This window comes from Tiliqua scincoides, chromosome 4 (genome assembly GCF_035046505.1).
Source record: "Tiliqua scincoides isolate rTilSci1 chromosome 4, rTilSci1.hap2, whole genome shotgun sequence".
Classification (NCBI taxonomy): Eukaryota; Metazoa; Chordata; class Lepidosauria; order Squamata; family Scincidae; genus Tiliqua; species Tiliqua scincoides.
This window is the reverse complement of record NC_089824.1, coordinates 6,787,353-6,813,301: the sequence shown is the minus strand read 5'-3', so window position 1 is coordinate 6,813,301 and position 25,949 is coordinate 6,787,353. Positions and strand designations below refer to the sequence as shown.

The window sequence follows — 25,949 nt, the reverse complement described above, 5'->3', positions numbered from 1 at the left end:
CTCTTGTCCATGAAAACCTCAGGAAAGAACTATTGAAACCAAAGCTTCTCCAGTAAATATCACATTTTCTACAATGCATAATGTTAATAAATTATTTGCCTGGTTTTAGAGACACACTTTGCTTTTGGCCTCAGGTGATATTTGTTCCAGATACATTTAACTGCTGTTCATTACAAGGGTTTATAAAACTGGATCTTGCATAATACCCTAATAACCAGTGTCCAACTTAATCCAGCATTTTTTCCAATGAAATGGAAGATACATTTCCATCAAATGTTTCCCAGCAATGTGTCACGTTTGCTGCAGAGGAAAATGAAGCTTAAGAAATGGTCTAACTTAAGTACTTCTGAACAAGTCCACATCCTTTGCCAGAAATAAAAATACTGTCAGACATTATGGCCAATATTAATAAATTCAATTCATTATACAATGAAGACAAGGAATTAATAGACACCTCCTGTTACTGACCTCTACTTCACATGCAGTAAAGCAAAATAAGTAGAATGCACAATGCAATCCTATACATGCTTACCTGAGAGTAAGCTCCATTGAGTTCAATGAGACTTACTCCTGAGGAGACATGCACAGAATTGTGCTGAGAGAAAGGTAGCTATATGCTGTTGGGCCTCAGCAAGGCTCTTGGTTCCAGGAGGTCAGGGACTGGAGTGGGGCAAGAGCTGACAGTTCAGCTTTCTGGAGTCTTCAACCCTGATGGTTTTTACATTAAGATTCCTCCTGTTTGCATTTTCTCCCAGTACTTTGAACTACCACCAATCACAGAGTAGATGCAGAACATATACATTTTTTTGGTCTGAAATTTACTTAGCACTTATAATGTGATTATTTGATCACTTATAATGTGATAATGTGATTATTTTTATATAGTTTCCTACAGGGTTGTAAGAAATTAAAAACAGCAAGTAGCTCACCAACCCTCAACATGAAGGAAAAATAAAACCTATTACTTTCTTTGAAATAAATATTTTATTTAACAAGTCAAACATCCTCAAGTTTTCAAATGGATAACATGCTCTCTACCATGCTGCAAAGTCATTCTAGGAGCCACTAGAAGCCACATTCAGGTCACGCTAGGCCCACAACCGACTCCATGGGCCTCAGAATGCCTTGGGGAAGCGACCAGAAGCAACTTCCAGTTTGTGTCCACAAATACCAGTTTGCTTTTGCAGGTATTGTGGGGCCCAGTGCAACCTGAAAGCAGCTTCTGTTGGTTCCCAGTAAGATCACAACCCAGTAAGTACAAGGTGGGTCATGGCGGTTCAAAGTTTAAGAACTGCTGAGTTATAAAGGATGCCAAATCTGATATACTCCAAATGATACACCTGACATCTTTTGGTTTTGCCTGAGTGCAGAACTTTGTATTTTTCTCTGTTGAACTTCTAGTTACCCCTGCTAATTGGGTAAGAGGCACTTTTTCAAGTGGGTGCTCCTTTTTTTAGCAGGGGGAGAGTAACTGGCCCACCTCACCCCAGCAGTGTCTGTTCTAGTGGCTGTCTGCTGGTATTCATTTGCATTTTTTTAGATTGTGAGCCCTTTTGGGACAGGGAGCCATTTAGTTATTTGATTTTTCTCTGTAAACCGCTTTGTGAACTTTTAGTTGAAAAGCGGTATATAAATACTGTTAATAACTCAGTTTGCTATTCTGACAATGTCATTTTAATTTTATTCCTACTTATTAAACACTTTTCCAATATAAAGAAAATGAAGATTCCTCCAAAAGGACCCAAACAAAGCAAGAGGAAAGGAAATACATTAAGGAAATATATTCTAAGGTGTGTGTGTGTGTGTGTGTGTGTGTGTGTGTGTGTGTATTCTAAGGTAAGGCCACACCTGGAGGATTGTGTCCAGTTCTGGTCGCCGCATCTCAAAAAAGACATAGTGGAAATGGAAAAGGTGCAAAAGAGAGCGACTAAGATGATTACTGGGCTGGGGCACCTTCCTTATGAGGAAAGGCTACGGCGTTTGGGCCTCAGCCAAGAAAAGAGGCGCCTGAGGGGGGACATGATTGAGACATACAAAATTATGCAGGGGATGGACAGCGTGGATAGGGAGATGCTCTTTACACTCTCACATAATACCAGAACCAGGGGACATCCACTAAAATTGAGTGTTGGGCGGGTTAGGACAGACAAAAGAAAATATTTCTTTACTCAGCGTGTGGTTGGCCTGTGGAACTCCTTGCCGCAGGATGTGGTGCTGGCGTCTAGCCTAGATGCCTTTAAAAGGGGATTGGACAAGTTTCTGGAGGATAAATCCATTACGGGGTACAAGCCATGATGTGTATGTGCAACCTCCTGATTTTAGAAATGGGTTATGTCAGAATGCCAGATGCAAGGGAGGGCACCAGGATGAGGTCTCTTGTTATCTGGTGTGCTCCCTGGGGCATTTGGTGGGCCTCTGTGAGATACAGGAAGCTGGACTAGATGGGCCTATGGCCTGATCCAGTGGGGCTGTTCTTATGTTCTTATTCTGCATTTATCATCAAAATACAAGAGAGACATTTTCGACTCAATTGATGGCATTATCCAGTATGATATAAATAGATCCCATGATAAAAACAGTCTCTCTTTGCTGTACTTTTTCCTCAATCTCATTTTAATATTTGTCATTCAAGTTCGGTCATGAATCAAACCCTAGATTAGCCATTCTATGATTGTGGGCATTCCTGATATTTTCTACTTAGCAGCTACCAAAATACAAACAACCAATAATAGTTTAATTAATGTATTGGTCTGATTGTGCTTAATTTCATTTTCATATCTTCCAACAACATAATTCTCATACCAAAAGCTACTTATCAGCCTGTCATTCTATTTATATAATCGAGGACATTCTTCCAAAATATTTTTATACTGAAACTCCTCCACCAAATATGTTTAAACTCAGTGCTACCATTGCCACTCCCCCAATGCCAAGCATCAGGTAAATTATGCAGCTTCTGCAACCTAGATGGTGCCAAATTTCATTTATACAGCATTTTAAATAAATGCTTTTTAATATGAACTCAAGGCTGCCACAGTTAAAGTACATACAGAGTTGCACTGTGTATCACCAAAAAACCCAAAATGTTATTTCCCACTAGACCTTAAATTGGTTAACCCAACTTGTTTCAACCCTCTGAGATGCTAGCTATTCCTTTCAATGTTCTTTCATGGCAAATTTGAGGGTGATTCTTTCACTAGTTCATCTAAGACATTAATAAAAATATTTAAGAGGGCTCAGGGCAGAGCCCTGAGGCACTCCACTTGAGACACCTGTCTAGGTTGATGTGGAACCATTAATGAACACTATAACTACACTTTCAAACTAGTTGTGAATCCATCTGATGGTATTACAGTCTAGCCCACAGTTCAGCAGTTTCTTCATCAAAATATCATGGGTTACTCTGCCAAATGCCAAACTGAAATCAAGATAAATTACATTCACAGCATTCCTACAATCTATTTATAATTGGACTGCTTTACAATTTGCTCTGTTTTCCCCCCAATATCAGACAGGTCTATAGTTCCCAAGATCCACCTTTTAGAGAATTGTAACATTAACCTGTGCCTCCTGGCATCTCATCCTGTCTCCAGAATTTATCACAGAAACTGCTTTCTACAGATTTTTGGCCATTCCCCCTTCCAAAACTGCCCCCTCCACCAATGCAGCCCTAAGAATGCATTTGGAATCTCCACTTTTGACCTCTCTTTTCTGCCCCCATTTAGATCTTATCTATCTTCTTCCCAGTCACCTCTTGCTGTTGTCCATGTTACAGCACCTGCTGTGTAATGTTCCTTTGTATTTATGGGAAAACTCAGGTGTAACCTGGTGCATCTTTGTTGGAGTGATCATCCACCCCAAAAGGCAAAGGTTTTTACAACTCTCACCTAGACTCCACTCTACCTTTCTGGAATTTTCCCTTAGGTTTCCAGCTTGGCTCTGCCATATTATATCTGCCCTCAGTTAAGTAAAACTTTATATAGACAATGACCAATGCATCTCAAGAGGTTTTTAGGTCTGTGATCCTGGCAGAGACAAACTTAAACCAATGGCCCTGGGCCCACCATCATTGCACAGTGCCTCTTGTGCTGGCACTGACTGCCGTAAAAGTGCTCTGACAGCATGCTGGCATGAATTCAAAGCTGCCCACTCCCAAATGTAAGGTAATAAGGAAGGGCAGAATGATACAGAGACAGGAATAGATGGATCAGACCTGGAAAGGGGGTGGGTTTGGTGGCAGTGGTGGCAACCAAATTCTAACCCCCTTTCCAGAACTGATCTGCAGCGTAGATCCGTGCAGACCAGCACCAGCTATTTACCTCGTGCGGATCTGAGCAGACCCCCTGCACCACAGACTTACCCCCACGAAAGGAAACAATTATTCCCTTACCCAGAGGAGACTGCCACAATTCCCTGCAGAAGGCAGCAGCAGACATTTTGGTGCTGCTTTATCAGTTGGGGTAAAATTCGTTTTCTCACAGACATTTTATCCAGATTAGGAGAACAAAATAAGAATCAAATTTCAGGTAATGTGCAAAAGAAATAAAGAATTTTGTCAAACAGCAAGGTTTTTAGAAAACAGATCCAATGCTTTGCGTCACTCATATTTGCTTATTTGGCAGGCTAGGTTCCCCAAAAGACTATTTCAAATGAACAACATTTGTTCAGCAGAAAGAAAAGCTGATAATCAAGGGACAATGGCCGCTCAGTAATATAATAAAGAGTGAAGATGGAAAAGCAAACACCCCATCTAGATTTAACCAAAACAAACAGGAAAGGAATAGTATTCACAGAAGAAAGGCTGACAGCATGAAAAATAAATGGAGGCTAAAGAAAGCCAGGGATGCCTGTCTGGCAAGAAGTGCACAAAAGCCAAATGTAGGCGTGGGAAGAATTAATTAATATTGAAGAAGAATGTGATTTCCCAGTGCATTGTCTTAACACCAGCTCAGCCAAAGAAACAAATCATCAAGCAAAGTGCAGAGTGTCCATCTGACAACAGGAAATTAAGGTGTAGTTGTTTTTCAAGGGGATTCAGTTGATCTTCAGAGGGATTTTCTCCCTGATATAGACAAACAGGAAGGCACCCTTCTCCTAGATTGTCAAGTTTTCCTCAATATTTTATCACTACACCAGGAAAAGCTTCACCTGTAATTCCTGTATGTAAAACCAAAGGTTCTACTTCCAAGCAAAGGTTCAGGCAATCAGACATGCTGCAATTTCCCTGAAGTTGGCCACAAGCTGTCTGAACTCTCCCACCACCCACTTGTCTCCTACAGGAAAGACAGCATGCCCTGAGTTACAAATAAATACTAGCAAAACTACTGAAAAACAAATTGCAGTCATTAGGAAGAAAACTCAATTAACAGAGCAAAGGTAAGAAGAAATAACCAGAAAAGAAATTGTTCACACTGAACACAAGAAAGGAGGTGGGTTGAGAAGCATCAGTAACTAACTCTGTGACTGCCACAAATTCAGAGAGCCAAGATGACATGACATTCTTGCAGACATCGGGATTTGGTAGCAATTAAATACCCATTTAGGAGACCTTATAGGAAGTGAAGGTATTGTTAACTAAGAAAAAATTACAATGGAGATGAGAACAATGTAAATCTTATTTAACAGAGAGTCTTAAAGGCTTTTCAGCCATTCTGTACTTAAGAGAGGATGGATATATTAATATCATTACAACAGATTAAAGAAAAGTCATGATTAAGCATCGTAATCGCATTGAGAAGAAAAGGATATGAGTGAATTGATACTTAAGCATTGTCCCAGGAGTCTGATGCTTGGTTGCCACGGTGGCCCCTGATCATAAAATGTGAAGGGGAGCAAAAGGCATGATAAGTGGTATAAGTGTACAAAATGCTCCTGATGTTTCCTAAGAAAATTACTCTATGATACTCAATGTTTAAATGGAGGCTAGTATCTACCCCACAGTATGATTGTGGATTTTCCCACCAAACCATATACCACATTGTGTCTGGCTGCAAACCAAGGAGGTATACTGGCCCATGGTCTGACTTTTTCAGTGAAGGTGTCCTTGAATGGCTGGACAAACCGGACATTGATATTTGATCTAGTTTAATTGCTATATAAGTCCATGTATTATATACTATACGCTAAATAAATATGATACAACCATTGTGCTAAACTTCTTTCAGTCCTCACATATGGCAAAAGAAGGTGAAGCTAATGGTGAAGCAAAAGAAGGTGAAGCTAAAAGAAGGTGACAACACATATGGTGTGGTCTGTGAAGATGCTGTACTGAGCAGAAAGTGCCACCAAGGACTGGTCTCGCAACAGACCATATTAAGCTCTTTACCAGGTATCTCTGATCTCTAAACGTAATGACAGAACCAGCACTTTATGTTACTTGACAAATACAAAATGTGTCAGAAAGAGCTCCTTTAGTGCACTTAAAATGATTATGTAGCCACTTTTTGTTGCTTGCCATAATCAAGCCAATTGCACATGAAACTACTCAAAGCCAATTACACACAGCAGGAAAGAATCACTAAATTCCAGTCATCCCCCCTAACCCATTAAAGCCTGTGTGTACTTTTGTGCAACGCAATTTGCAGATTGCCAGATGTTGAAAAACAAACCCAGTGTGGTTCATTAAAGACAAACCTTTCCTTGGACCTTCGGATCAAACCTCCCAATCTTTAAAAGCTCAGCTGGCCTTGGAAATGGTCTTTCAGCACCTGAGGCCCCAATTCTGTCCCTACCACACTATAGCATTCAATTGCGCCAATGGAGGTTTCACTGCATGCAATGGTGGAGGAGAGTGATTGGACAAGCCTGAAGGTAATAAGAAAATGTATTTTGTACCTGCCTCCTAGAAAGATGCCCAAACTCCTATGCATCTCCTTGGACATAGGCCAAGTGGTGGGATGGTTTTAAAGAGTGGATAAGATCTGGTGTACGTGACTGCCACCTGATCCACCACTCCCTTCCCTGACATGCCCCTGGTTCTTCCCATGAAACACTCCATTACTCCCTCTCCCTGCCCACAACCTTCTCCCCTCATCAGCTTACCTGCTCCAGTGTAGGCTGCTGGCCACTGCAGCGGGTCTCATGCATTCCTATGAACAAGCAAGTCACTTCATTGGATGAAGCTGATTCTAGTCCACAACAGCATATGCAGAAATAAATATTAGTCTTTCAGATGCTACAAGTTTGCTGCTTTCATTGCAGCAGATTAACACAGCTATCCCTCTGCAAGTCACCATCAAGTATCTTTATATACACCCTTTTGTACCTCCTGGTAGTGTAGTATACAGTGTCTTGCACATTGAGCGTGGTGGTTATCAAACAGATCAAAGATTTTCCCTGAAGAAATGAAAGCCAACCATTAAGTTCTCAACAAAAGTACAGTCCATAACTCATGCTTACACCGAAACATAGGCAACTAGGATTATCCAGAATCCAAGTTTGGCAACCAGGGGGAATGTCTACAGGGGCATGGCAACGTGGCATCTTGAAGAGCTTCTGCAATTCAAAATTTAACACTACACCACTGGTTAATAGTAGGACAAGAATTTATGAGATGATGACTTCTATAATAAAGGTTACCTCTGCAAAGCTCACCAGGAGATATTTTCTTGCATACCGAGTACCCCTGTGTACTGCTGTGTCAGCTGAGATTATTATTTTATAACACAAAGAATCACATGTATCTGACAAAATATATATTTTGTTGCTGTAGAGATTATTAAACTGCCATGACTGTTACCTATGATGTCCTGCCTTGACTAGTTGTAGTCTTGACTGGCTGTAAGAGGTGACTAAACAGCCACCGGGTAGATGGGACTCGTTAGCAGCTCATCTGAGAGAAGGAAAACTCTGATCCCAAACCTCCACTGCCTTGTGGCTACATCCAGTTATGGAAAAGGCTTCAGGAGTCAACCTTGAGGCAAAATCAGGAGCCAGAGTCCCTGAGGCAGTTCATGGTTGAACACAGTCACGTTCTGGCAACTCCTGCGACGCTCTGTTCCAGAACCACCATTCAGAGTGTGATACCATAGTTTTCCGAGACTGAAGGATGCCAACAACGATGTAATATTAAAATATCTTTCCTTCATAACTTTATGATTTCAATAAATTCTGACATTTGGTAACTAGGGCTGCAATCTTACACACACTTACCTGGGAGTAAGTTCAACTGAACTCAGTGAGAAATTTGGAGAAGTTCTGAGAAGACATGCATAGGATTGCACTGTAAAGTACGTAATCTGATATCACAAGCAAAATGTGACCAGCAGAAGTACCAACACATTCTTTCAGGTTTTCCCAATCCAAGTTGTTTGGGAGGGGTAAGGGGAAACAACAGCCCCAACAGCACTAATTAAGACAAAATGTTCAGAGGTTCCATTTCTAACTATGGGCTGATTTCCAAGAATATTTTTCTCCAGGCTGCATTAACTCAGCAGTATCTGTGGTTTTACTGTAGCAATTAGCATCCTGGGGACATAGTTATGGATAACGAAAAACATAACTGAAGTGGAGTTAATCAAGAATAAAATTAAAAATATGGAGAAGTTCATGTAATCACTGTAGTTTGTCTTCAAGAGGCAGAAGAGTTAAAATAAAAAATTGCCTTACGCGTATCTGAATCTTCCTGTGTTCCTGGGCTTCCTCTGGCCAAGATGAAACTTGAATGGTTGGGGTTTTTTAATGACTCGGGAAAATAATGATGGCTGATAATAGTGATTGGTCAGGCTGGATAAGAATTATGCTGACATGTAAATCATCTATTTTCTTTTGCATGCCAGAGTTGTAGTGGAAAAGATCTCATTTCATATTTTGGAAAGCAATGCTCTCAAGTCAATATCTCAAGCATTAAGGTTCATATACGGGGGGGGGGGATCAAATACACCACTAGCTGTTCCAGCTGTTCCAACCCCCCCTTTTTTCTGCTATTGTCCAGGTGTTCAAAATACGTAGGAGTGAGGAATGGCATACATCAGGTTGAGCACTGGCTGAGTGCCCACAAACATCAGAGGGCAAACCCTGAACTCCCACCACTGATGGCGGTGGTAGCACCCAAAGCACCTTCAGGTCATGTGTGGGCCCAGTGCAGAGTTTTGCCCCCACAACCAGGCTCTAGCACTGGGCAAGAGGTTAAACTAATCAGAAGCTGGAGGCAAATTTCTCTCAGTCTAGTGTGGCTGAAAAGGCTGATTCGGGAGTGACAATCCCTTCCACAAAGGGAGCAAGTGCAGTCTGTCCCTGGTCTGTCTCCCTGGCTATGGGCCTTCCTTCTTTGCCTTTTTGCCTCTTTGCCTTAGACTGTTGGCCAAGTGTCTCTTCAAACTGGGAAAGGCCATGCTGCACAGCCTGCCTCCAAGCGGGCCGCTCAGAGGCCAGGGTTTCCCACCTGTTGAGGTCCACTCCTAAATATCCCTCTTGCAGATGTCCTTGTATACTCACCACCCCACTGATATTTAAAGCAGTTCTGAGAGCAGTAAAAACAGATTCTTAAGGATCTGACAGGAAGTGGGCAGCCTTTGGAAGCTCAGAAAACAAAGTGCTTTAACTGATGCTAGGGATGACTGATGACCAGAAGGTGAAATGAGCATCCCTGGAACCAAAAATGTCTTTCCAGGAGTAGGAGAACATTAAACGCAACAAAAAGCAGCAACATTATGTTTCCAAAGCAAGTCAAAAACCTTGTTTTGCATGTGTGGAGGAGGGGGCGGACAATAAATCTGTGTGGTAACGTCTTAAAATTGCTATTCCTGTTTTAGAAACAGTAGCTTCTAATTATTTTTCTTTTAAAATGAAAGCTAAAAGTGCCAAAGGCCCTACATTAATGCAGTAAAAAAAAAAATCACAGCTTTGATCTAGAAGATTACCTTAACCTCAGATAGTGGACCAATTCTAAATTTAATCAAAATTTTATACGTTCACATCGCACCAGTATATTCTGGTTTTTTTTTCTTTATAAAATATAATATACTAGAAAAAATCATAGCCTTTAGCATAAGCTCTAAAAAGCACATTGTTGATATAGCAACAATTTGCTTACTGATGTGTTAAATGCTCACTAGATCACATTGCTTCTGTTATTTTTAAGGCATAGGCCACTTAAATTAATCATTAGTGAGACAAGAAGTAAGTTCTTGTTTCAGATTAAGAGCTTTTCACCTATTATATGTGAACATAACCAAATCAGTCTTAATTACAATCAATGAAAATAAGAAAGCTACAAAATCTAAGCTGGGTTCACAATAACTCTGTCAGGTCTCCTAAGAAGCATCTCTGCCACTTAAGAAGTCAACATGCAGTATTTTATCAATTATGCAAAAGCTACTGTGGGCAAAATGAGATTTTCTTGCATCACTGGTGCCAGTTTTTAATTTAATTTCACATCTATGTACCATCTCCCGCTTCTAGTCTCCCAACACTTTCAGAACAGGGGTGTCAAACGTAAGGCCCACAGGCTGGATATGACCCGTGGAAGCTTTTTATCCAGGCCCTATGATAATTGGGATATCCCAGCACCACCATCACCTGCTCTCAGATGCTGAACTTCTAAGTAATGCATTGGCAGAAGCAGCATAGAGAGAGCAAATTGTTCTGCAGGCCATCCTTTCAGCAGTGCCATTTCTGCTAAGGTGTCACTGCTGAAAGGCCGGCCGCATGATAATTGTGCTCTTCCAATGCCCCCCTTTCTGCAGCACAACTACTACCAGGGAGAGAGGGAAGTTGGGCTCAGAAGGCAAAGAACAGTAAGGGGGAAAAGCTATTTCACAGCACATGCTAGGAAAATGTTCTTAGAAATGAATACATTTAAATGGTAAATACGACATGCAATTTAGAATTTAAGAGGGCAAGCAATTCAGCCAACTTTTCAATCAAGAATTTGCTCAGAAACACCCAACTATACAGCCAGCCTAATTTTACTTCAAGAGGTAAAAACTCAGTGCTGAGATTCCTCTTTATTCCTTTTACTCTCAAGACTTCACTCCCAATGATGATCACTTCCAAACTGATGGGAAGACTCTTATCTGCTTGTCAAACATCTTTTCATTTCTTTGCACACCATTGCCCCCCCCCCAATATTTATGAAAAAAACATTATTATTGTACCTTTTCTCCCAAATAAACAAGATGTTCAAAGCAGTTCACAATAACAAATTAAGAAACATAATTGCAGGTCAGCCCTGTTATTCAAAGGCAGCTTAATAGGGAGCATCGCTTCACAATGAACCAACCTTTGGATTCAGGAGTCATCCCTCTTGTAATTAAAAGCCTCTTGAATCACCATGTGTTTTTTGTGTTTTCTTTGATATAACTCCCCTGGAACCTGCCTCAGAACCCCTCCCCACTCCTTTTTAACAACAGTACTCTGTTCTCAATCAGGTAAAGCAATAGGTTCCTCCAAGTATGAGAACAGTGCATCTGAGTCAATACCAAATGACCACAGACTGTCTCTGCACATCCGGAAAGGTAGAGGTCACAAGAAGCAGTGGTGCTAGGTTGCCCCAAGTCACTCAGACAATGGCCAGTTTGGGGACCCTAATGCACACCCCCATCACTCACCACTAATCCCCCACTTTTGTTAAACCCTTCCCCCCTCCCTCTGGGCTTGGGTTGGAAATAGAGGCAATGACAATCTACCAATGGCAATCCAGTTGGGGGATAACCCTTCCCCACCAAGCCTGCTGGCAGCTGGCCCAGCTACACTGGTCTGGGGGGGGGGTATCCTTTCTGTCCCAGAGACCAACTGAAGGCTCCCAAGTGGTGGAATTGTCAACATCTGGGTGCCTCCCTGGCCAAACAGGCCTCTGCAGCAGGGGAGGGAGGAGGATATTCCTGAGCAGAGGCTCCAGGGAGCACACAAGACAACAGATATAACCTGCGTCCTGTTGCCCTCCCCCTGCATCTGGCATTCTGAGGTAGCCAACCTCTAAAACCAGGAGCTTGCACATACCTATCATGACTTATAATCAGTAATTTCCTCCATTTGTCCAATCCCCTCTTAAAGGCATCCAGGCAAGATGCCATCACTACTTCCTGTGGCAAAGAATTGTGACAAACTAATTACACGCTGGGTAAAGAAATATATTCTTCTGTCTGTCCTAACTCTCCCAACACTCAGCCTTCGTGGATGACCCCTGGTTTGGCTCCCACTGGTTTCTATCTTGCCATCTACTTGTGACAAGCATTGCATGATTTTTTGTGATAACCTCTAAAGGCAGGTGATATAGATGTGCAAGCCCAATTTTATGCTAGAGATACACAGATCTCTGTGGTGTAAGCCATGGTATATGAGGAACACCATCTGTCCAAATCAGCAGCTAAACTCAGGCATCAATATACTACACTTTCTAAACCAGTGCTATCAAACAAGTAGTATTAGTCCTACTAGTGATACTTTGCAGCATGAAAAGTGGAACTTGGTCCATCTGCCAGGGGCAACCATATTGCACTGCTTGGCTTGATTTGAACCTGCTGGAAGTGAAGATGGTGGGGATCATGGTGCACCAGTCGGCAAGATCGGGCTATGTTGCTGTCTGGTCCTTCAGAAGAGGCACAGTTTGAGAAAAGTAGGTGCAAAGCAAAGCCCCAAATGGGGAGTAAGCTGCTCAATCTTGTGCACAGTTGCCGTCTCTAATAACAGTGGTGGTATTTGTAAAAGTGGAACTTGCAGAGGGTGGTGCATGTAAAAATAAATAAAAGTCCTGCTCTACGCTAAGTTATGGACAATGTGGTCCTTTTCCCCAAGATACACTGAAATTAACAGCTTGCCTCATTCCTCTACATATAGACTAACTGGAAAGGTTTGCTGTCTCCTAATAATTAGATGGATGGATGAATGGAAAAGATAAAGGATTCCAAGGAAGTGGTTTTAATAGTTCTAGTGAAAAGATAAGCCAGAAGGCTTTTAAACAATTGATCAAATTTAATTTTAAATTCTTGGGAGGGTAGTACAAATGTCATGCATGCTAATTTAAGAATAAGCCCTAAGAAATTAAACATTGTAGTCTGAAAAGCATACTATTATCCCACCACAGGGTCTAACTTTTTGCAGATGTATGGAATAAGATCAAACTGCCAATGCCCCAAAGCTTTAGCTAAGAGTTTTCCAGAAGATTTGTCTGTAATTTTTTTTTTTTGGGGGGGGGGGCGGGGGCGGGGGAGAGAGAGTCAAATTATCCATATTAATGGATTTAGTGAATTGGGCAATGTCCTACAATACCTCATGTCACAATGACCTAATTGATTTCTAAGGCAACTAAACTATTTTTATTCAACTGAATGTTAGCTAAAGAATTTCATTCTAAAACATCCATGGTGTTTGGGTTATCTGAATTCAAGAATGCTAAAATCAGTTAAAATTAATTCAAATGCTTAGGCACACAATACATGTACACATAAAAAATAATTATTTATTTGTTTACTATGGCTGATATTATCCCCTGGGGGCTGGGGGATAAGAATAGGCCCTCAATTTGGCTGTACTTGTTGTAAGAGGTGACTGAACAGCCATCAGTAGATGGGTAGATGGGACTCATTAGCCTGGGAAGGCAGCTCATCTGAGAGAAGGAAAACTCTGATCCCAAACCTCCACTGCCTTGTGGCTACATCCAATTATGGAAAAGGCTTCAGGAGTCAACCTCGAGGCAAAATCCAGAGCCGGAGTCCCTGAGGCAGTTCATGGCTGAACACAGTCACATTCTGGCAACTCCTGCGACGCTGCTGGAACCAACCGTATTGGCTTCTGCCTTTCCATTGGACCATTTCAGTGACGTGGAGAGGGGGGATTTCCTGCATGGGTAACAGCCTATCCTCCATACCTACTTTACCCAGGCTTCGCGCACTGGAGAGGACACTCTTCCGGAACCACTATTCAGAGTGCGATACCATAGTCTTCCGAGACTGAAGGATGCCAACACACCTATTGTCGCAAAGGTCAGATACTTAGCCCATTAAATGTTTGTTACATAAGTTAGCAATGCTTACTACTGTCATATCTGCCAACACCTTTGTTGTCCGATAGTATATGCTACCCATCAGCCATGCCCCACACCAACATGGGGAAATGGCAAATGACTACACAATGCTTAACAGGGGGAAGTATGCTTTCCCTTGTAGGCGGCTGATAATAAGAAGGAAAGTTGCCTTTCTTCTTTCAGATTTAATATATAATTTGGTATATAATTGTAGTGCTTTTCATGAGATACTAATATTGGACAGAATGGCCTTAGTGAAGAAAAAAACCCTACTTACACAGTAGTGTTAAGTACATTGTCAGCACTTGGAGGCAATGACTTTTATTTAAGGATCAATATTTTTAGAGTATAATTTACAGCTTACGGCCTTTGGGCAATTAGGACTGGTTTGGCAAGTGGCTTATATTGATTCATTACTTCGCCCAACAGTAACATTACAGCTGGTCTTCTGTTCTTAGGTTTAAAATTTACTCTCTCCTGGGCAGTCGTGGGTCACTTTGATCCTAATCTGAAAATGAACTGCAAGTTATTTCACAAATCTTTGAATAATCTTTCTTCATCACATAGTAATCATACAGAAATCCACAGGATGGTCTCTGCAAACAATAGATTGTTTACATGAAAAGCTTTAGTGTGTTTGTAATGTGGATAGAAAAGACTTAAGAAACAATTAAATGGATGTTAGGCACAAATCAAGACTAAAAATGTAGCCAAGTTCTTCCCCAGCTCATTTTCATGAATGAATTTGATAGGAAAAAATGTACAAGGGTTTTGATTACTGACTCCTGAACAAAAGGAACGGTAGAGTTCAGCACTCAAAAGAATCTGTTTTTTTGTTGTGTGCTAATATATACAGAATTATGAGATTCACACAACTGATTGGACTAACAGACTTTGTACAGCTGGAAGACACTATGTGCTGCTAGAATTTCTGAAACATTTTCATCATCAACTTTATCACTTTATTGATGCTGTAAAAAATTTTTCCAATAAATGTAAAGTAGATTTTCACTATAAGGTTGTTTTTAGGAATGAACTAGGTACGTATAAAGATGAGCTAGAAGAGAAAATTCAAAGGATTTCTGAGCAGAGCAGAACAATGGATTGCAGTTTGCACAAAACCTGATTTGGAGTGAGAATTACATAACACTGTGATACTGTATGTGATTGAACAGTGACTGTATGACCGCATGAGATATAATCACAGACAACCACAATGGGAGGAATCTAAGATAGACTGAAGAACATGGATGGCAAAGGATTAAAACCTGTAAACACTTATTAGAGTGACTAATACTTTATTTGTCTAATGAAAGCCAAAGCCATTTCAAAGTGTGAAACTAATAAAAACACAGTTCAAGATACCACAGTAGTACTATAAGGACACAACATTCCATGTTTTGCCACCTGTGTAAGACAAATGGTTTTTATATTAAGATTCCATAAGTGCACACACTTGTTTCCATTCAACTGTGGTTCTTCATCAAATGCCATCATTTTCACAGTTGCAAACATCAGCATATACTGATCAGGTTCATAGATTTACCACAGAGGAAGAATTTCTGGTACTTTCCCAGCAAAATACACCTATTTGGAAGACATACTCCAGTATTAGTTTAAGAAAGTCAATTCAGCACATACAAACTGGTTCTGCACAGTAAAAATCAAAGAGAGTATTGATTCTGCAACCACGCAAAAGTCATCAGCTGGTTAGGTGATCTGGAGAAAAAAAATATGATCTGGATTTCTTCTTTTTTTTCTTTTTTTTAACAGAAGCACCTGCTTGATAAACTCAGCTATTATTGACCCTGCTTAAAAGCAAAAATAACTTTTGAGATGCAGGTGCAGATTCATGACATTTTCAGGAGGCAACAATGAACAGGCAAGATTAAAGGAGTAGTTTTGCCTGGCTTTTCAAATGACAAATTAAACTGTGTAGACACCTAGCTTAGTTCAGGCCACGATTAACCTTGTTTGTTCAACTTGTTACCCAACAAACGTTTCATTTATTTTATTTAGATGCATGGCACATTTGTATACATGTGTATGTGGCCCCGGGTGCCTGCCAGGAGAGCATGGCCCAGGCCAGTAGCATGACCTTAGAACTTGTCTGTGATAGGTCCCACTGGATTGGACTGTAACCATACTTGGTCACAGCAAGCAGCGACGCCACTCTAGCAGGATGGCGTGGAAGAAGGCTTTTGTTTCTTGGAATCTTCTATGAGTACTTGCACCTTGCTGACATGCACATTTGAACCTGTGACTTTCCAGAGTTTTGCCCCACTTCCAGTAGGAGAAAGTACAATGCTTATGGAAGCTTTTAAGGGACTTGGAGGGATGTTGGGGAGGAAGCCTGGTAGCCATTAGCCCACCCAGCTTATCTTGGAGTAGTAGATTGCACTGTTGGGGTTGGAGATACAGTTTTAACCTGCTGCAGGCTCTCTTAGAGCAGTGACCACTGAGCTATAGCACTGGCCACTGTACATAGTCCCAGCACATGAAACAGAGTTCCCCTGTGAGTGCATGTTAACATGTTCTAAAATGCACACACAGTAACACAGTGCTGGCTCAGTCAGTGATTTGGCAAAGAAGGAAGATGCAGGTGAGGGAGAAAGTGCAGCGACCAGAACTTTATTGTGGGGTAATTTTAAATTATAGGGAAGGGCGATCAAAAGTAAGAAGCAATATAACGTTAAGAGATCACCATGTAAAAAGATATTGGGGGGAGGGGGAGAGAGAGAGAGAGAGAGAGAGAGAGAGAAGAGGAGATCCTTAAAAGTAATAGGGAGTATGTGATGGTGCAAGCAAGGTAGTTAAAGGGATGTAAAGGGGAAAAAAATGTTCCAAGGCAGCTGGCAACTGGGTGATGAGTGACAGTCTGCTCATTACTATGGCTGAGCTAAGAGAATGATAATTTTTGGTGCAAAATCAAAATCAGGGGGAGGGGTTGGGATGAAACGGGGCCCACAGCAATCCTGCAGTTTACCTTTTTCACCAACACCAGCTCTTTCATGGCAACACTGCAGCTCAACTGGCTGCGAGCTGCCATCTCCCCCCAGGAGCCCCCACCCAGTGATGCTAAGTCATATTGTACAGTGATACATCCCGTAATGATGCTTCCTTTATAGGTGATTCATTACAGCACTATTTGCTGCGGCATGATTGACAGTCATTGCAGCCAGTGGGGCCACAAATCACTTATCATTTTGGGTAAATTTTGTAACTCATTATTGCTGAAAATTAGCAAGCTGGTAAGCCAATATTTATGGCTTTGGTCAAATGCTGAATATTCTGTTATATTAAAGGCAGCTTTACAATTTTATTTTTCTTCTGAACACCTTTAGAACTGCAGTCAAGCTTAGTTACAGTGCATGTCCACGCTAGATTATTGATTCAGACTCTCTCAACAGGTAGTCCACAAGCAATGCAAAGGAGGTATTTTTGAGACATCCAAGCCTTGCCAGCCGTGGGAACTGCAGTCACAGAGACAGGAGAGAAAGTTACAGCTGCGTATCTGATTTTGCCGTTTGTGCATGTAAACAGAAGTTATTGTTCACAACTATGGTAATAAAGTAACACTGTAAAATAATTTTGGTACACAGAAACAGAGACTGAATTTACCGGCAATGTGGCACAAAGGCTCAAATCCTAACCAACTTTCCAGCTCTGGCATAGCTGTGCCAGTTGGGCATGTGCTGCATCCTGCTCTTTGGGGGGCAGTCACAGAGGCCTCCTCAAGGTAAGGGAATGTTTGTTCCCTTACCTTGGAGCTGCATTGCCCTTACCTCGGTGCTGGAAAGTTAGTTAGGATTGCGCCCAAAGTGATGCAACCATATTGACACATCAGCTTTCAATTATCTTTCCCAATCACATAGGCTCTCTTTTATCCAGATAATTCAAGTACTGGGCATCACAGAGTAGATGGGGCTCGTCAGCCTGGGAAGGCAGCTGATCTGAGAGAAGGAAAACTCTGATCCCAAACCTCCACTGCCTTGTGGCTACATCCAGTTATGGAAAAGGCTTCAGGAGTCAACCTTGAGGCAAAATCCGGAGCCGGAGTCCCTGAGGCAGTTCATGGCTGAACACAGTCACGTTCTGGCAACTCCTGCGACGCCGCTGGAACCAACCGTATTGGCCTCTGCCTTTCCATTGGACCATTTCAGCGATGTGGAGAGGGGGGATTTGCTGCATGGGTAACAGCCTATCCTCCATACCTACTTTACCCAGGCTTCGCGCACTGGAGAGGACACTCTGTTCCAGAACCACCATTCAGAGCGTGACACCATAGTCTTCCGAGACTGAAGGATGCCAACTGGGCATCACAGGCGGTTCATTGGTTCAAATCTCTTTTGTGAATACCGAAGATATTCTACATAACAACAATGAAATGAAATACCAAACAATTCAAAAAAAGACAAATATTTCCAAGATGCAATCAACTGATCTCTGTGCAATGGACTCAATCCCATGAACATCTGAAGCTGCCTTATACAGCATCAGACCAGTTAATAGACTGTAATGCCCACTGAAGCACAGTGTGATAGGAAACAGGCACTAGAGCACAGGAAGAAATAGATTAACCGGTGACTTTGACGCTCTAGGCACATCTTTCTGGTCAGCCTCCTGTGATAGGTAATTTTGCTGTGTGTCTGCATCAGGAATGACTGGAATGCTCTAATCACAATAGGTGCCAGACTTCCCTATATTTCAGAGGAAGCTACCCACTGTATTGCTCTACAAGTCACTATTTTGGGCATGCCTCCTTCCAATGGGGTAAACAGAAAGTGACAAGTGCCTTTTATTTAGAAAAAAAAAAATAGCACCACGCCTGAGCTCTGAGACACTGCTCAATGCCCTCAAGTGCAGTTTTAACAGGAGAAGCTGGAGACTGAACCTGGATCACCTGCATGTAAAGAACGTGATTACCATTAAGCTATGGGCCCGTGGCAAAGGTGGCTGAGAGGAACAGAATGACAAGCAAACAAGTGTGCTTTCATTCACAATTTACAAGGACTCATCAAAACTAATGCTTGTTAACACCACAGATAACCAAGGGAATTTCATGTTCTTTGACATTCACTTGGTTCAGAGAGACAACTATTAAGAGGCAATAAACTCACTCAAGCAGCTTTGTGCTATTTCAGTGCAACACAATTCAGCTGTACCATCTATGGCTGCCTTCAGTTCTGGGGGGGTGGGGGGAGATATATAGTTCCTGGACAGGGCCTAGAACACGTCAGAGAAAAACAAAGCTCTTTCTGTGGTGTGCAGATCTACTTCTTTCCTGTACCAGGTTCACTCGGGTTGCATCCTCATCAAAGCCAGCAGAAAACACAGAATACAGGAAGCAGATTATTAATTCCCCAACTCTCAGGCTCAGAAGAACAGCAACACACAGCACAGGATGTGTTTTCTTCAGCCTGTTCCAAGTAGATGATGCCACATCAGACTGCCATCCCACATAATTCACTGGACTGACATATTAATAAATGGCTGTCTTTCAACACTGAAATACCATCCAGGGAAGAAACCAAGCACGTTCCAGTTCTAAGGCAGCTTCCAAATGGCAGCTTCCCCCACAGCTGCTGTAGCACAAATGTGAATGGAAGTCAAGGTACTGCTTCAAAAGGGGGAACTTGAGAAGGGCTTTAGCAGGGGAACATGACACTTTGCAACTGTGCCACAAACTAGCCCCTGGCTTGCTGCATGGACTAGCAGAAATATGGGAGTATTATCCCAGTCTGTGTGCAGTTTATGAGTGTCAGACGCTGAATCAGAGAATGTGTCACTTGAAAAAAATCCTGACGATGCCATTTCAGCATGCTAAACAGTGGATGAACAGCTTATGATAACAAACAGCCTATCTAGCTCCAGTTATCTTTCCATTCAGAGTGCTCTTGATCTTCTCCACTGCAATAAGATCGACAATAAATTGAACTAGCCTGAAACCGTGATCCAATTTTATGGTATTGCTTAGCTGCATCTTCGCTAGCTAGCTGACGGGTTGAATTTCTGCCTCTCCCATCAGAATGTCATGTCACTATATACATGCCCAAATTTCTCTGGCCCCTTGTACAACTGGAGAAAAGTCATAGTACTGTGTAGCTTGGAGACTCTGGTGTCAACCATGTACCTTACAGGAGAAAGTGGCAATGAGATGCAGCTGGTACATCTTGGAAGAAAAGCCACCCTTGAGAGTGTGTCTGCTAACATCAGCCAAGTTTTAAAAGATGCCATAAACTCCTGGGAAAAGTCTGCTGACAGTGCAAACCTGCCCTAACTGCCTCCAAATACAACAACAAATTTTACTTGTGCCACTCTTAGCTTCGGTCTCTCCATCCCTTTGCACACTGTCTACCCAGCCATGACACTTTGGGAGATAGGCACAGGAAAACACGAAAATGACCCTTCGCTTGCCTTTACATTTAAAGTAGTAAGAACATAAGAACATGAGAAGGCCCATGTAGTCCAGCTTCCTGCATCTCACAGTGGCCCACCAAAAGCTTCAGGGAACACACTAGACAACAGACCTAATCTGCACCCTGGTGCCCTCTCATATTTCGGAGGGGGAGAGCAACTGTCCCTCTTCACCCCAGAATAGCAACTTTCACCATGGCTCTTTGTTGGTGTCTCTTCTGCAACTTTTTTGGGGATAAGGAATTTATCTATGGAAACCACTTTATGAACTACTTTTTGTTGGAAAGTAGTACACAAATATTCTTAATAGCATTAACTAGATTCCACAAACCATCCCAAGGCTTAGGCCCCAAATACAAAAAAAAAAATAAAAAAAAATCAGTGACTGCTGTTGAGATACCTTGCCAGTGTATCACAATACTCTGTGATGAAACGACAAGTATGAAGTTATATTGAGAATGTTGCAAGGACCCTGACAAGATGATGCTGACAATTGTTATTCTATAGCATCTCAAACACCACCTGAAATACTAAATTTACTTTTCTGACATAAACTCCCTTAATCAGAGGAATCACTTAATCACAGAGGATCACCTTAATCATTTTCACTTCAGGTGCTTCCTCACTATCTGTTGCTCAGCAGTTAATGTGAAATCACTTTGTAAAATATGAGATGACCTCATGTAAAGCTTCATTTGACAGAGTTTCTATCTGGTTCTTCCCCTTCCAATATATGTCTTAAGTCACCATCAATTGTTACAAAATTAAAGAAAGTAAGTGTTCCTTTCCACCTTCATACATTCTAAATGCACATTAACAGCCCAAACCTATTTGGATGCCATGCCCATGTTAAACAAATATCAATGTGACATCCCTCGTATCCTAACTCCATCCAAACAATGCCATGTGAGGGCAGCCCTCTCAGTTAGGCTGGCACAGCCCTTCCCAGCAACATTCACGGAAACTCCAACACAGCCCATCATCCTCAGAGCAGCAGCATCCTGACATCAGTATGTCATTGGCATGACTTCGGTGCAATGACATCAGTGTGATGTCCAAGAAGCTAATCATCTATCTAAGTCATCAAACCACCAGCACTGGTGGACACAGAAGTACTGCTAGAGTGAATGGGGCAGGTGGGTTCATTCAATCTGGGAGTGGAGGCAGGTGCCAGGCCAATAAGCAGCCAATGTTTGTGGGGAGCAACTGTTACCCTGCATGTGCCTGATCTCGTCTGATCTCGGAAGCTAAGCAGGGTCAGGCCTGGTTAGTACTTGGATGGGAGACCGCCTGGGAATACCGGGTGCTGTAGGCTTATACCATAGTCTTTCGAGACTGAAGGTTGCCAACCAACCTCCTGCTAACCACTGAGAATGATCAGCACAGCAACAGGCACCTCCTCTAACAATGGGGTAGTGCCCCAAGGACACCACACACACACACACACACACACACACACACACCAAGATAAAAGGATACCACATCACCCCTACCAGGAGGTACAGTGGTGTTAGCAAAGAAGGTGCCTGCAGAAAGAAAGGGGGGGAAAGTCCACCATTATTTTCTACCACTTTCTTGAAAACAACAGCACAGTTATGTTCTAATTCAGATGTTCCCAAACTCCTACAGGGGAATTGGGAACCTGGTAATTCTTTGCAGGGGAGAGGGGGGCACCGCTGCCATGCTCAAACTGTCACTGTGACCAAGGGGCTTTTTCACTTATGTGGGGAGGCAATGCTGGCCTTTGGCAGGGTGTTGGGGGCTCGCAATCCCCTCTACAGGCCTCCCCCCTGCTCTAAACAGAGCTTATCTTTCAAATCAAAACTGGAAGTGGGTTCTGATCAGAGGTAAGTGCCGTTTAAAACAGCAGGGAGGCCTACAGAGGGGGCTGTGAGCTCCCAAGCCATGTTGAAGGCTCCCAAATAAGTGAAATGCCATCACAATCGCAGCAGCACCATTGCTGCCATCCTTGCAGGGCCACTCCCCTTAATGTGGGGTGCTCTGTTTCTGGTTCCCCTGGTGACTCACAACCCACCAGTCTGGGAACCACTGTTCAACCTTTTTCTTGAAAGCAACAGCCTAATGCTATCCACGCTTATCTCTTCTTTCAAAGTTACATTTTCGGCTGTGGTGGGATAAAAAATAAAAATAGAGACGTCAACAAGACTGATGGGGATTACATTTCTGGGCTGTACGCCTCAGCATTATAACCAATTATAGTCTAGCTTAGCTATTTAATACTTTCCTGTGACATATACTGCCTTGAAGAATCACTGCTAAATTAAAAATTAGTTAGATAATGGTCTTCATTCTGGAGAGTTTTCTCCAAGCTGAGATCATTTTGATGGAGATATTTCTTTTCAAATGGCAAGTGATTCTTCTAAGGGCTATTTGCAAGAAGTAATTTTTTTTTTAGAACCACATACAAGAAACGAACTGTGCAGATCCCATTGGTGATGTCTGAGTTTATTGCCTTACCAGTGAAATGGAAGAATATGCTTGTCTCATAATGAAAAACAGAAACTTGTTAAAGTTGCAAGTGGGATTAATCTAGTTATTGGGATTATTATAGAGGTTGGGCAATCACTGCACACTTTAGAGAAACAACCATGTTTCTAAATAAAAAGTAATACCATTTTTTACTTCTTGCTTTTTAAAATTTGAAATTATAGATCTTGAAAAAAAAACTTAAAGAGACAAGATATCTGAAATATGATAAAAGAGAAAAGATTTTGTACATGCAATATAGCAACATAAATATCAATATATGTTTTAGATAAGAAAGAAAAAAACAAATTATTGCAGCATTTTAGGACTACTCCATGGTGTCTGTCCACTTCTTAAGATAAAAATTTAAAAAAGTTCATACAGTTCCATTGCTGGCCATATACAGGTTGGACCTTGTCATCCACAGATTTTGCATTTGCTGATTTCACTCATCCATGATGAGTGCCAACCTGTACCGTCCGATCATGTTCAAGGGCCTGAGTGCCCTGACCAGTGGACTTCACTATCTGTGGGTTTGGCATCAGCAGGGGTTCCAGGAACAGAACCCTCGTGGATGTTGAGGCACCACCTGTAAATAAGCTGATGGCATTTTCTCCATGACGGGTCTTTCTCAGAATATAGATGGGGGGGAGGGGGGAATAATCATTTCAGATTCCTTAAGGCTGATAAGTATTCTATTTTCATAGACTACTTCTGACACTTTAACTTAGAAACATGAAACTTATTTCTCTCCCTGGTGGAGTACACCAGCACTCTGAAGAAAACTGACATCTCCATAAGATACCCAGGTACTGTTAAAGACATGTCCCCTGATGACATCACCACCAAACGTCAGCCCCTTTGCCTGGAAAGGTGGCTGACCTGTGGTCTATATTCTTATAGATACAGCAGAAAAAATAATAAGGAAAGCTATTTTCATACAATAATAATTTTCCCCACATGACACTGGGCCCTCTGATGAAAAAGAAGTAAAGAAATGCCGCTACTTTCCTTGTCTACAAACCAAAGGGGTGTTAAGTTATGCCTGTTGCCCTTGTTCCCTATTGCACTAGAAGTTTGAAAGTCAATTAATGTCAATTCCTTACCAACACATGCTGCTCAGAAAATAATGATTACATTAAGTCCCCAATTTATGCACTGGTTCTGTTGTGGAGTCTGTCTAGAACGCAGAATGTATGTGGGTCAAAACAACTGGCTCTTGCCAACCCAGCACCATCGCACCTTCACAAAAGCACCACAACAAACAGACTGAGCCTGTGTGAAAGTGTGATGTAGCAATCCGTAACTCGGGGACCCAGAGTATAATGAGTGCAAAGGGTATATGAGTGAAATCAGTGAGTGCAAATGAGTATAATGAGTGAAATCAGATTTCAAGAATCTGATTGAGAAAATGCAGAATATCCTATTTTCCGAGGAATAATATCAAAAAAGTTCTTCATTTCCTGAAAGTCAATGGGTCTTCAGAGCACCTAACCTTCTGTGGGCTTCAAAGGGGAACTACATAAGGAACTAGGTGTCTCTCTCATGAGCAGCCAATTAATGATCGCTGAAACAGACTCCAGAGCTTCATCCTCACTCACTTACAGGTAAAAAGATCTGTAATTCTTGAGAAGGAATTCATGAACAAACATGTCTGAAAAACCTATCCAATCCTTCACAAATAACTATGATTAGCTTTGAAGAGGAGAATGTCCTCCCCTCATACACACACAGTCCTGAGAAAAACACGGAGAAGTCATTTAAAAAGGAATTTCTATGACGGCTGGATCAGTAGTAAGTGTAACTGTATTTGCACGGCACAATACATAATGCATTACAGTAAATATAAGTTGCTCCTGACTTCTGCTACTTCAACATGATTAATAATTTAAAGCAAATGTCATCTGAAAGATACAGTTTATTCCCAACTGCAAATTCACTTGCTTTAAAGCCAGGCCTATGAAATCAAAGATCATCAAGGGCAATGGAAAATGGAAATGGAAAAGGTGCAAAAGAGAGCGACTAAGATGATTACGGGGCTGGGGCACCTTCCTTATGAGGAAAGGCTACGGCGTTTGGGCCTCTTCAGCCTAGAAAAGAGACGCTTGAGGGGGGACATGATTGAGACATACAAAATTATGCAGGGGATGGACAGAGTGGATAGGGAGATGCTCTTTACACTCTCACATAATACCAGAACCAGGGGACATTCACTAAAATTGAGTGTTGGGCGGGTTAGGACAGACAAAAGAAAATATTTCTTTACTCAGCGCGTGGTCGGTCTGTGGAACTCCTTGCCACAGGATGTGGTGCTGGCGTCTATCCTAGACGCCTTTAAAAGGGGATTGGACGAGTTTCTGGAGGAAAAATCCATTATGGGGTACAAGCCATGATGTGTATGCGCAACCTCCTGATTTTAGGAATGGGTTAAGTCAGAATGCCAGATGTAGGGGAGAGCACCAGGATGAGGTCTCTTGTTATCTGGTGTGCTCCCTGGGGCATTTGGTGGGCCGCTGTGAGATACAGGAAGCTGGACTAGATGGGCCTATGGCCTGATCCAGTGGGGCTGTTCTTATGTTCTTATGTTCTTATGCAATGAGAGTTCAGTTTTGTTCTATAGCATAATTTAGACCCAATACTCTGCTAAATAACAGTGTCTCATAGTTTGTGATATTATTGTATGGGTTATTATCAGTGTCCTGGTATTTTGAACATTAAGCTATTTTACATCTATACAGTGCCAGTACTAGTAAAAAAAAACAAACCTCTCAGCCTTTTCTATAGTAACTTTTATAACGTCTACAGTAGAATTAGAAATTATAAACTACAGAATGAAATGAAAATGCATTTTAATTGTACCTAAAACATGATTAATCACTTTCAATTGACAAAGGACAATTTGAGAGTAATAATGGTATCAGGCTTTATTTATATAAGTATGAATTCTGAGGGTTGACTTTTGAAACCTATTTGCATACCCTGCACATGCCCAATCTCATCTGATCTCGGAAGCTAAGCAGGGTCAGGCCTGGTTAGTACTTGGATGGGAGACCACCTGGGAATACCGGGTGCTGTAGGCTTC

General features: G+C 41.8%; 1 protein-coding gene and 2 pseudogenes across 1 annotated transcript in view; 2 read left to right on the top strand and 1 right to left on the bottom strand.

The window, feature by feature from the left end:
* Nucleotides 1–25,949, bottom strand: part of TRAPPC9 (trafficking protein particle complex subunit 9) — a 334,571-nt gene that overhangs the window by 96,093 nt on the left and 212,529 nt on the right. The gene's annotated exons all lie outside the window — the stretch shown is intronic.
* On the top strand, nucleotides 21,576–21,695 carry LOC136650711 (5S ribosomal RNA; annotated as a pseudogene).
* Nucleotides 25,832–25,947, top strand: LOC136650793 (5S ribosomal RNA; annotated as a pseudogene).